Below are 13,978 nucleotides of genomic sequence, written 5' to 3'. Positions count from 1 at the left end.
GATGGTGCAATGAGCAAGGGACTCACATCTGAGTATACCCTTCCACGCTTAGGGTGGACAAATTATTTAACAACAAGGGGTGGTGATGGACAGAGTTTCTGAATTAAGCAGAATACTCTCACCCAGTCAAGAGATCAGGGCTAGATCCAGCACCGTTTTTTATCTCACTGCACCATCCCAGTTCAGAACCTGGCTATATGCAAATTAGTCTGTTCCTGTCCCAGTGCATGATGGGAACAGGGCAAACCAAACTACCAAGCCGATTCTTACACTGGGAAGGAAACAAGCTTCCGGGGACCGGTTTCTGGCATTTCAGCCGTCGTCGGCCCGGCTTGCTTGAATCCTGATGGTGCAATGAGCAAGGGACTCACATCTGAGTATACCCTTCCACGCTTAGGGTGGACAAATTATTTAACAACAAGGGGTGGTGATGGACAGAGTTTCTGAATTAAGCAGAATACTCTCACCCAGTCAAGAGATCAGGGCTAGATCCAACACCGTTTTTTAGCTCACTGCACCATCCCAGTTCAGAACCTGGCTATATGCAAATTAGTCTGTTCCTTTCCCAGTGCATGATGGGAACAGGGCAAACCAAACTACCAAGCCAATTCTTACACTGGGAAGGAAACACGCTTCCGGGGACCGGTTTCTGGCATTTCAGCCGTCGTCGGCCCGGCTTGCTTGAATCCTGATGGTGCAATGAGCAAGGGACTCACATCTGAGTATACCCTTCCACGCTTAGGGTGGACAAATTATTTAACAACAAGGGGTGGTGATGGACAGAGTTTCTGAATTAAGCAGAATACTCTCACCCAGTCAAGAGATCAGGGCTAGATCCAACACCGTTTTTTAGCTCACTGCACCATCCCAGATCAGAACCTGGCTATATGCAAATTAGTCTGTTCCTGTCCCAGTGCATGATGGGAACAGGGCAAACCAAACTACCAAGCCAATTCTTACACTGGGAAGGAAACAAGCTTCCGGGGACCGGTTTCTGGCATTTCAGCCGTCGTCGGCCCGGTTTGCTTGAATCCTGATGGTGCAATGAGCAAGGGACTCACATCTGAGTATACCCTTCCACGCTTAGGGTGGACAAATTATTTAACAACAAGGGGTGGTGATGGACAGAGTTTCTGAATTAAGCAGAATACTCTCACCCAGTCAAGAGATCAGGGCTAGATCCAACACCGTTTTTTAGCTCACTGCACCATCCCAGTTCAGAACCTGGCTATATGCAAATTAGTCTGTTCCTGTCCCAGTGCATGATGGGAACAGGGCAAACCAAACTACCAAGCCAATTCTTACACTGGGAAGGAAACAAGCTTCCGGGGACCGGTTTCTGGCATTTCAGCCGTCGTCGGCCCGGCTTGCTTGAATCCTGATGGTGCAATGAGCAAGGGACTCACATCTGAGTATACCCTTCCACGCTTAGGGTGGACAAATTATTTAACAACAAGGGGTGGTGATGGACAGAGTTTCTGAATTAAGCAGAATACTCTCACCCAGTCAAGAGATCAGGGCTAGATCCAGCACCGTTTTTTAGCTCACTGCACCATCCCAGTTCAGAACCTGGCTATATGCAAATTAGTCTGTTCCTGTCCCAGTGCATGATGGGAACAGGGCAAACCAAACTATCAAGCCAATTCTTACACTGGGAAGGAAACAAGCTTCGGGGGACCGGTTTCTGGCATTTCAGCCGTCGTCGGCCCGGCTTGCTTGAATCCTGATGGTGCAATGAGCAAGGGACTCACATCTGAGTATACCCTTCCACGCTTAGGGTGGACAAATTATTTAACAACAAGGGGTGGTGATGGACAGAGTATCTGAATTAAGCAGAATACTCTCACCCAGTCAAGAGATCAGGGCTAGATCCAGCACCGTTTTTTAGCTCACTGCACCATCCCAGTTCAGAACCTGGCTATATGCAAATTAGTCTGTTCCTGTCCCAGTGCATGATGGGAACAGGGCAAACCAAACTACCAAGCCAATTTTTACACTGGGAAGGAAACAAGCTTCCGGGGACCGGTTTCTGGCATTTCAGCCGTCGTCGGCCCGGCTTGCTTGAATCCTGATGGTGCAATGAGCAAGGGACTCACATCTGAGTATACCCTTCCACGCTTAGGGTGGACAAATTATTTAACAACAAGGGGTGGTGATGGACAGAGTTTCTGAATTAAGCAGAAAACTCTCACCCAGTCAAGAGATCAGGGCTAGATCCAACACCGTTTTTTAGCTCACTGCACCATCCCAGTTCAGAACCTGGCTATATGCAAATTAGTATGTGCCTGTCCCAGTGCATGATGGGAACAGGGCAAACCAAACTACCAAGCCAATTCTTACACTGGGAAGGAAACAAGCTTCCGGGGACCAGTTTCTGGCATTTCAGCTGTCGTCGGCCCGGCTTGCTTGAATCCTGATGGTGCAATGAGCAAGGGACTCACATCTGAGTATACCCTCCCACGCTTAGGGTGGACAAATTATTTAACAACAAGGGGTGGTGATGGACAGAGTTTCTGAATTAAGCAGAATACTCTCACCCAGTCAAGAGATCAGGGCTAGATCCAACACCGTTTTTTAGCTCACTGCACCATCCCAGTTCAGAACCTGGCTATATGCAAATTAGTCTGTTCCTGTCCCAGTGCATGATGGGAACAGGGCAAACCAAACTACCAAGCCAATTCTTACACTGGGAAGGAAACAAGCTTCCGGGGACCGGTTTCTGGCATTTCAGCCGTCGTTGGCCCGGCTTGCTTGAATCCTGATGGTGCAATGAGCAAGGGACTCACATCTAAATATACCCTTCCACGCTTAGGGTGGACAAATTATTTAACAACAAGGGGTGTTGATGGACAGAGTTTCTGAATTAAGCAGAATACTCTCACCCAGTCAAGAGATCAGGGCTAGATCCAACACCGTTTTTTAGCTCACTGCACCATCCCAGTTCAGAACCTGGCTATATGCAAATTAGTCTGTTCCTGTCCCAGTGCATGATGGGAACAGGGCAAACCAAACTACCAAGCCAATTCTTACACTGAGAAGGAAACAAGCTTCCGGGGACCGGTTTCTGGCATTTCAGCCGTCGTCGGCCCGGCTTGCTTGAATCCTGATGGTGCAATGAGCAAGGGACTCACATCTGAGTATACCCTTCCACGCTTAGGGTGGACAAATTATTTAACAACAAGGGGTGGTGATGGACAGAGTTTCTGAATTAAGCAGAATACTCTCACCCAGTCAAGAGATCAGGGCTAGATCCAACACCGTTTTTTAGCTCACTGCACCATCCCAGTTCAGAACCTGGGTATATGCAAATTAGTCTGTTCCTGTCCCAGTGCATGATGGGACAGGGCAAACCAAACTACCAAGCCAATTCTTACACTGGGAAGGAAACAAGCTTCCGGGGACCGGTTTCTGTCATTTCAGGCGTCGTCGGCCCGGCTTGCTTGAATCCTGATGGTGCAATGAGCAAGGGACTCACATCTGAGTATACCCTTCCACGATTAGGGTGGACAAATTATTTAACAACAAGGGGTGGTGATGGACAGAGTTTCTGAATTAAGCAGAATACTCTCACCCAGTCAAGAGATCAGGGCTAGATCCAACACCGTTTTTTAGCTCACTGCACCATCCCAGTTCAGAACCTGGCTATATGCAAATTAGTCTGTTCCTGTCCCAGTGCATGATGGGAACAGGGCAAACCAAACTACCAAGCCAATTCTTACACTGGGAAGGAAACAAGCTTCCGGGGACCGGTTTCTGGCATTTCAGCCGTCGTCGGCCCGGCTTGCTTGAATCCTGATGGTGCAATGAGCAAGGGACTCGCATCTGAGTATACCCTTCCACGCTAGGGTGGACAAATTATTTAACAACAAGGGGTGGTGATGGACAGAGTTTCTGAATTAAGCAGAATACTCTCACCCAGTCAAGAGATCAGGGCTAGATCCAACACCGTTTTTTAGCTCACTGCACCATCCCAGTTCAGAACCTGGCTATATGCAAATTAGTCTGTTCCTGTCCCATTGCATGATGGGAACAGGGCAAACCAAACTACCAAGCCAATTCTTACACTGGGAAGGAAACAAGCTTCCGGGGACCGGTTTCTGGCATTTCAGCCGTCGTCGGCCCGGCTTGCTTGAATCCTGATGGTGCAATGAGCAAGGGACTCACATCTGAGTATACCCTTCCACGCTTAGGGTGGACAAATTATTTAACAACAAGGGGTGGTGAAGGACAGAGTTTCTGAATTAAGCAGAATACTCTCACCCAGTCAAGAGACCAGGGCTAGATCCAACACCGTTTTTTAGCTCACTGCACCATCGCAGTTCAGAACCTGGCTATATGCAAATTAGTCTGTTCCTGTCCCAGTGCATGATGGGAACAGGGCAAACCAAACTACCAAGCCGATTCTTACACTGGGAAGGAAACAAGCTTCCGGGGACCGGTTTCTGGCATTTCAGCCGTCGTCGGCCCGGCTTGCTTGAATCCTGATGGTGCAATGAGCAAGGGACTCACATCTGAGTATACCCTTCCACGCTTAGGGTGGACAAATTATTTAACAACAAGGGGTGGTGATGGACAGAGTTTCTGAATTAAGCAGAATACTCTCACCCAGTCAAGAGATCAGGGCTAGATCCAACACCGTTTTTTAGCTCACTGCACCATCCCAGTTCAGAACCTGGCTATATGCAAATTAGTCTGTTCCTTTCCCAGTGCATGATGGGAACAGGGCAAACCAAACTACCAAGCCAATTCTTACACTGGGAAGGAAACACGCTTCCGGGGACCGGTTTCTGGCATTTCAGCCGTCGTCGGCCCGGCTTGCTTGAATCCTGATGGTGCAATGAGCAAGGGACTCACATCTGAGTATACCCTTCCACGCTTAGGGTGGACAAATTATTTAACAACAAGGGGTGGTGATGGACAGAGTTTCTGAATTAAGCAGAATACTCTCACCCAGTCAAGAGATCAGGGCTAGATCCAACACCGTTTTTTAGCTCACTGCACCATCCCAGATCAGAACCTGGCTATATGCAAATTAGTCTGTTCCTGTCCCAGTGCATGATGGGAACAGGGCAAACCAAACTACCAAGCCAATTCTTACACTGGGAAGGAAACAAGCTTCCGGGGACCGGTTTCTGGCATTTCAGCCGTCGTCGGCCCGGTTTGCTTGAATCCTGATGGTGCAATGAGCAAGGGACTCATATCTGAGTATACCCTTCCACGCTTAGGGTAGACAAATTATTTAACGACAAGGGGTGGTGATGGACAGAGTTTCTGAATTAAGCAGAATACTCTCACCCAGTCAAGAGATCAGGGCTAGATCCAACACCGTTTTTTAGCTCACTGCACCATCCCAGTTCAGAACCTGGCTATATGCAAATTAGTCTGTTCCTGTCCCAGTGCATGATGGGAACAGGGCAAACCAAACTACCAAGCCAATTCTTACACTGGGAAGGAAACAAGCTTCCGGGGACCGGTTTCTGGCATTTCAGCCGTCGTCGGCCCGGCTTGCTTGAATCCTGATGGTGCAATGAGCAAGGGACTCACATCTGAGTATACCCTCCCACGCTTAGGGTGGACAAATTATTTAACAACAAGGGGTGGTGATGGCCAGAGTTTCTGAATTAAGCAGAATACTCTCACCCAGTCAAGAGATCAGGGCTAGATCCAACACCGTTTTTTAGCTCACTGCACCATCCCAGTTCAGAACCTGGCTATATGCAAATTAGTCTGTTCCTGTCCCAGTGCATGATGGGAACAGGGCAAACCAAACTACCAAGCCAATTCTTACACTGGGAAGGAAACAAGCTTCCGGGGACCGGTTTCTGGCATTTCAGCCGTCGTTGGCCCGGCTTGCTTGAATCCTGATGGTGCAATGAGCAAGGGACTCACATCTAAATATACCCTTCCACGCTTAGGGTGGACAAATTATTTAACAACAAGGGGTGGTGATGGACAGAGTTTCTGAATTAAGCAGAATACTCTCACCCAGTCAAGAGATCAGGGCTAGATCCAACACCGTTTTTTAGCTCACTGCACCATCCCAGTTCAGAACCTGGCTATATGCAAATTAGTCTGTTCCTGTCCCAGTGCATGATGGGAACAGGGCAAACCAAACTACCAAGCCAATTCTTACACTGAGAAGGAAACAAGCTTCCGGGGACCGGTTTCTGGCATTTCAGCCGTCGTCGGCCCGGCTTGCTTGAATCCTGATGGTGCAATGAGCAAGGGACTCACATCTAAGTATACCCTTCCACGCTTAGGGTGGACAAATTATTTAACAACAAGGGGTGGTGATGGACAGAGTTTCTGAATTAAGCAGAATACTCTCACCCAGTCAAGAGATCAGGGCTAGATCCAACACCGTTTTTTAGCTCACTGCACCATCCCAGTTCAGAACCTGGGTATATGCAAATTAGTCTGTTCCTGTCCCAGTGCATGATGGGACAGGGCAAACCAAACTACCAAGCCAATTCTTACACTGGGAAGGAAACAAGCTTCCGGGGACCGGTTTCTGTCATTTCAGGCGTCGTCGGCCCGGCTTGCTTGAATCCTGATGGTGCAATGAGCAAGGGACTCACATCTGAGTATACCCTTCCACGATTAGGATGGACAAATTATTTAACAACAAGGGGTGGTGATGGACAGAGTTTCTGAATTAAGCAGAATACTCTCACCCAGTCAAGAGATCAGGGCTAGATCCAACACCGTTTTTTAGCTCACTGCACCATCCCAGTTCAGAACCTGGCTATATGCAAATTAGTCTGTTCCTGTCCCAGTGCATGATGGGAACAGGGCAAACCAAACTACCAAGCCAATTCTTACACTGGGAAGGAAACAAGCTTCCGGGGACCGGTTTCTGGCATTTCAGCCGTCGTCGGCCCGGCTTGCTTGAATCCTGATGGTGCAATGAGCAAGGGACTCGCATCTGAGTATACCCTTCCACGCTAGGGTGGACAAATTATTTAACAACAAGGGGTGGTGATGGACAGAGTTTCTGAATTAAGCAGAATACTCTCACCCAGTCAAGAGATCAGGGCTAGATCCAACACCGTTTTTTAGCTCACTGCACCATCCCAGTTCAGAACCTGGCTAAATGCAAATGAGTCTGTTCCTGTCCCAGTGCATGATGGGAACAGGGCAAACCAAACTACCAAGCCAATTCTTACACTGGGAAGGAAACAAGCTTCCGGGGACCGGTTTCTGGCATTTCAGCCGTCGTCGGCCCGGCTTGCTTGAATCCTGATGGTGCAATGAGCAAGGGACTCACATCTGAGTATACCCTTCCACGCTTGGGGTGGACAAATTATTTAACAACAAGGGGTGGTGATGGACAGAGTTTCTGAATTAAGCAGAATACTCTCACCCAGTCAAGAGATCAGGGCTAGATCCAACACCGTTTTTTAGCTCACTGCACCATCCCAGTTCAGAACCTGGCTATATGCAAATTAGTCTGTTCCTGTCCCAGTGCATGATGGGAACAGGGCAAAGCAAACTACCAAGCCAATTCTTACACTGGGAAGGAAACACGCTTCCAGGGACCGGTTTCTGGCATTTCAGCCGTCGTCGGCTCGGCTTGCTTGAATCCTGATGGTGGAATGAGCAAGGGACTCACATCTGAGTATACCCTTTCACGCTTAGGGTGGACAAATTATTTAACAACAAGGGGTGGTGATGGACAGAGTTTCTGAATTAAGCAGAATACTCTCACCCAGTCAAGAGATCAGGGCTAGATCCAACACCGTTTTTTAGCTCACTGCACCATCCCAGTTCAGAACCTGGCTATATGCAAATTAGTCTGTTCCTGTCCCAGTGCATGATGGGAACAGGGCAAACCAAACTACCAAGCCAATTCTTACACTGGGAAGGAAACAAGCTTCCGGGGACCGGTTTCTGGCATTTCAGCCGTCGTCGGCCCGGCTTGCTTGAATCCTGATGGTGCAATGAGCAAGGGACTCACATCTGAGTATACCCTTCCACGCTTAGGGTGGACAAATTATTTAACAACAAGGGGTGGTGATGGACAGAGTTTCTGAATTAAGCAGAATACTCTCACCCAGTCAAGAGATCAGGTCTAGATCCAACACCGTTTTTTAGCTCACTGCACCATCCCAGTTCAGAACCTGGCTATATGCAAATTAGTCTGTTCCTGTCCCAGTGCATGATGGGAACAGGGCAAACCAAACTACCAAGCCAATTCTTACACTGGGAAGGAAACAAGCTTCCGGGGACCGGTTTCTGGCATTTCAGCCGTCGTCGGCCCGGCTTGCTTGAATCCTGATGGTGCAATGAGCAAGGGACTCACATCTGAGTATACCCTTCCACGCTTAGGGTGGACAAATTATTTAACTACAAGGGGTGGTGATGGACAGAGTTTCTGAATTAAGCAGAATACTCTCACCCAGTCAAGAGATCAGGGCTAGATCCAACACCGTTTTTAGCTCACTGCACCATCCCAGTTCAGAACCTGGCTATATGCAAATTAGTCTGTTCCTGTCCCAGTGCATGATGGGAACAGGGCAAACCAAACTACCAAGCCAATTCTTACACTGGGAAGGAAACAAGCTTCCGGGGACCGGTTTCTGGCATTTCAGCCGTCGTCGGCCCGGCTTGCTTGAATCCTGATGGTGCAATGAGCAAGGGACTCACATCTGAGTATACCCTTCCACGCTTAGGGTGGACAAATTATTTAACAACAAGGGGTGGTGATGGACAGAGTTTCTGAATTAAGCAGAATACTCTCACCCAGTCAAGAGATCAGGGCTAGATCCAGCACCGTTTTTTAGCTCACTGCACCATCCCAGTTCAGAACCTGGCTATATGCAAATTAGTCTGTTCCTGTCCCAGTGCATGATGGGAACAGGGCAAACCAAACTACCAAGCCAATTCTTACACTGGGAAGGAAACAAGCTTTGGGGGACCGGTTTCTGGCATTTCAGCCGTCGTCGGCCCGGCTTGCTTGAATCCTGATGGTGCAATGAGCAAGGGACTCACATCTGAGTATACCCTTCCACGCTTAGGGTGGACAAATTATTTAACAACAAGGGGTGGTGATGGACAGAGTTTCTGAATTAAGCAGAATACTCTCACCCAGTCAAGAGATCAGGGCTAGATCCAACACCGTTTTTTAGCTCACTGCACCATCCCAGTTCAGAACCTGGCTATATGCAAATTAGTCTGTTCCTGTCCCAGTGCATGATGGGAACAGGGCAAACCAAACTACCAAGCCAATTCTTACACTGGGAAGGAAACACGCTTCCAGGGACCGGTTTCTGGCATTTCAGCCGTCGTCGGCTCGGCTTGCTTGAATCCTGATGGTGGAATGAGCAAGGGACTCACATCTGAGTATACCCTTTCACGCTTAGGGTGGACAAATTATTTAACAACAAGGGGTGGTGATGGACAGAGTTTCTGAATTAAGCAGAATACTCTCACCCAGTCAAGAGATCAGGGCTAGATCCAACACCGTTTTTTAGCTCACTGCACCATCCCAGTTCAGAACCTGGCTATATGCAAATTAGTCTGTTCCTGTCCCAGTGCATGATGGGAACAGGGCAAACCAAACTACCAAGCCAATTCTTACACTGGGAAGGAAACAAGCTTCCGGGGACCGGTTTCTGGCATTTCAGCCGTCGTCGGCCCGGCTTGCTTGAATCCTGATGGTGCAATGAGCAAGGGACTCACATCTGAGTATACCCTTCCACGCTTAGGGTGGACAAATTATTTAACAACAAGGGGTGGTGATGGACAGAGTTTCTGAATTAAGCAGAATACTCTCACCCAGTCAAGAGATCAGGTCTAGATCCAACACCGTTTTTTAGCTCACTGCACCATCCCAGTTCAGAACCTGGCTATATGCAAATTAGTCTGTTCCTGTCCCAGTGCATGATGGGAACAGGGCAAACCAAACTACCAAGCCAATTCTTACACTGGGAAGGAAACAAGCTTCCGGGGACCGGTTTCTGGCATTTCAGCCGTCGTCGGCCCGGCTTGCTTGAATCCTGATGGTGCAATGAGCAAGGGACTCACATCTGAGTATACCCTTCCACGCTTAGGGTGGACAAATTATTTAACTACAAGGGGTGGTGATGGACAGAGTTTCTGAATTAAGCAGAATACTCTCACCCAGTCAAGAGATCAGGGCTAGATCCAACACCGTTTTTAGCTCACTGCACCATCCCAGTTCAGAACCTGGCTATATGCAAATTAGTCTGTTCCTGTCCCAGTGCATGATGGGAACAGGGCAAACCAAACTACCAAGCCAATTCTTACACTGGGAAGGAAACAAGCTTCCGGGGACCGGTTTCTGGCATTTCAGCCGTCGTCGGCCCGGCTTGCTTGAATCCTGATGGTGCAATGAGCAAGGGACTCACATCTGAGTATACCCTTCCACGCTTAGGGTGGACAAATTATTTAACAACAAGGGGTGGTGATGGACAGAGTTTCTGAATTAAGCAGAATACTCTCACCCAGTCAAGAGATCAGGGCTAGATCCAGCACCGTTTTTTAGCTCACTGCACCATCCCAGTTCAGAACCTGGCTATATGCAAATTAGTCTGTTCCTGTCCCAGTGCATGATGGGAACAGGGCAAACCAAACTACCAAGCCAATTCTTACACTGGGAAGGAAACAAGCTTTGGGGGACCGGTTTCTGGCATTTCAGCCGTCGTCGGCCCGGCTTGCTTGAATCCTGATGGTGCAATGAGCAAGGGACTCACATCTGAGTATACCCTTCCACGCTTAGGGTGGACAAATTATTTAACAACAAGGGGTGGTGATGGACAGAGTTTCTGAATTAAGCAGAATACTCTCACCCAGTCAAGAGATCAGGGCTAGATCCAACACCGTTTTTTAGCTCACTGCACCATCCCAGTTCAGAACCTGGCTATATGCAAATTAGTCTGTTCCTGTCCCAGTGCATGATGGGAACAGGGCAAACCAAACTACCAAGCCAATTTTTACACTGGGAAGGAAACAAGCTTCCGGGGACCGGTTTCTGGCATTTCAGCCGTCGTCGGCCCGGCTTGCTTGAATCCTGATGGTGCAATGAGCAAGGGACTCACATCTGAGTATACCCTTCCACGCTTAGGGTGGACAAATTATTTAAGAACAAGGGGTGGTGATGGACAGAGTTTCTGAATTAAGCAGAATACTCTCACCCAGTCAAGAGATCAGGGCTAGATCCAACACCGTTTTTTAGCTCACTGCACCATCCCAGTTCAGAACCTGGCTATATGCAAATTAGTCTGTTCCTGTCCCAGTGCATGATGGGAACAGGGCAAACCAAACTACCAAGCCAATTCTTACACTGGGAAGGAAACAAGCTTCCGGGGACCGGTTTCTGGCATTTCAGCCGTCGTCGGCCCGGCTTGCTTGAATCCTGATGGTGCAATGAGCAAGGGACTCACATCTGAGTATACCCTTCCACGCTTAGGGTGGACAAATTATTTAACAACAAGGGGTGGTGATGGACAGAGTTTCTGAATTAAGCAGAATACTCTCACCCAGTCAAGAGATCAGGGCTAGATCCAACAACGTTTTTTAGCTCACTGCACCATCCCAGTTCAGAACCTGGCTATATGCAAATTAGTCTGTTCCTGTCCCAGTGCATGATGGGAACAGGGCAAACCAAACTACCAAGCCAATTCTTACACTGGGAAGGAAACAAGCTTCCGGGGACCGGTTTCTGGCATTTCAGCCGTCGTCGGCCCGGCTTGCTTGAATCCTGATGGTGCAATGAGCAAGGGACTCACATCTGAGTATACCCTTCCACGCTTAGGGTGGACAAATTATTTAACAACAAGGGGTGGTGATGGACAGAGTTTCTGAATTAAGCAGAATACTCTCACCCAGTCAAGAGATCAGGGCTAGATCCAGCACCGTTTTTTAGCTCACTGCACCATCCCAGTTCAGAACCTGGCTATATGCAAATTAGTCTGTTCCTGTCCCAGTGCATGATGGGAACAGGGCAAACCAAACTACCAAGCCAATTCTTACACTGGGAAGGAAACAAGCTTCGGGGGACCGGTTTCTGGCATTTCAGCCGTCGTCGGCCCGGCTTGCTTGAATCCTGATGGTGCAATGAGCAAGGGACTCAGATCTGAGTATACCCTTCCACGCTTAGGGTGGACAAATTATTTAACAACAAGGGGTGGTGATGGACAGAGTTTCTGAATTAAGCAGAATACTCTCACCCAGTCAAGAGATCAGGGCTAGATCCAACACCGTTTTTTAGCTCACTGCACCATCCCAGTTCAGAACCTGGCTATATGCAAATTAGTATGTGCCTGTCCCAGTGCATGATGGGAACAGGGCAAACCAAACTACCAAGCCAATTCTTACACTGGGAAGGAAACAAGCTTCCGGGGACCAGTTTCTGGCATTTCAGCTGTCGTCGGCCCGGCTTGCTTGAATCCTGATGGTGCAATGAGCAAGGGACTCACATCTGAGTATACCCTCCCACGCTTAGGGTGGACAAATTATTTAACAACAAGGGGTGGTGATGGACAGAGTTTCTGAATTAAGCAGAATACTCTCACCCAGTCAAGAGATCAGGGCTAGATCCAACACCGTTTTTTAGCTCACTGCACCATCCCAGTTCAGAACCTGGCTATATGCAAATTAGTCTGTTCCTGTCCCAGTGCATGATGGGAACAGGGCAAACCAAACTACCAAGCCAATTCTTACACTGAGAAGGAAACAAGCTTCCGGGGACCGGTTTCTGGCATTTCAGCCGTCGTCGGCCCGGCTTGCTTGAATCCTGATGGTGCAATGAGCAAGGGACTCACATCTGAGTATACCCTTCCACGCTTAGGGTGGACAAATTATTTAACAACAAGGGGTGGTGATGGACAGAGTTTCTGAATTAAGCAGAATACTCTCACCCAGTCAAGAGATCAGGGCTAGATCCAACACCGTTTTTTAGCTCACTGCACCATCCCAGTTCAGAACCTGGGTATATGCAAATTAGTCTGTTCCTGTCCCAGTGCATGATGGGACAGGGCAAACCAAACTACCAAGCCAATTCTTACACTGGGAAGGAAACAAGCTTCCGGGGACCGGTTTCTGTCATTTCAGCCGTCGTCGGCCCGGCTTGCTTGAATCCTGATGGTGCAATGAGCAAGGGACTCACATCTGAGTATACCCTTCCACGATTAGGGTGGACAAATTATTTAACAACAAGGGGTGGTGATGGACAGAGTTTCTGAATTAAGCAGAATACTCTCACCCAGTCAAGAGATCAGGGCTAGATCCAACACCGTTTTTTAGCTCACTGCACCATCCCAGTTCAGAACCTGGCTATATGCAAATTAGTCTGTTCCTGTCCCAGTGCATGATGGGAACAGGGCAAACCAAACTACCAAGCCAATTCTTACACTGGGAAGGAAACAAGCTTCCGGGGACCGGTTTCTGGCATTTCAGCCGTCGTCGGCCCGGCTTGCTTGAATCCTGATGGTGCAATGAGCAAGGGACTCGCATCTGAGTATACCCTTCCACGCTAGGGTGGACAAATTATTTAACAACAAGGGGTGGTGATGGACAGAGTTTCTGAATTAAGCAGAATACTCTCACCCAGTCAAGAGATCAGGGCTAGATCCAACACCGTTTTTTAGCTCACTGCACCATCCCAGTTCAGAACCTGGCTATATGCAAATGAGTCTGTTCCTGTCCCAGTGCATGATGGGAACAGGGCAAACCAAACTACCAAGCCAATTCTTACACTGGGAAGGAAACAAGCTTCCGGGGACCGGTTTCTGGCATTTCAGCCGTCGTCGGCCCGGCTTGCTTGAATCCTGATGGTGCAATGAGCAAGGGACTCACATCTGAGTATACCCTTCCACGCTTGGGGTGGACAAATTATTTAACAACAAGGGGTGGTGATGGACAGAGTTTCTGAATTAAGCAGAATACTCTCACCCAGTCAAGAGATCAGGGCTAGATCCAACACCGTTTTTTAGCTCACTGCACCATCCCAGTTCAG

The sequence above is a fragment of the Lissotriton helveticus genome, chromosome 7, assembly GCF_964261635.1.
Source record: "Lissotriton helveticus chromosome 7, aLisHel1.1, whole genome shotgun sequence".
In the NCBI taxonomy this organism is placed as follows: domain Eukaryota; kingdom Metazoa; phylum Chordata; class Amphibia; order Caudata; family Salamandridae; genus Lissotriton; species Lissotriton helveticus.
The sequence above is the reverse complement of the archived record's forward strand: the minus strand, read 5'-3'. Positions refer to the sequence as shown.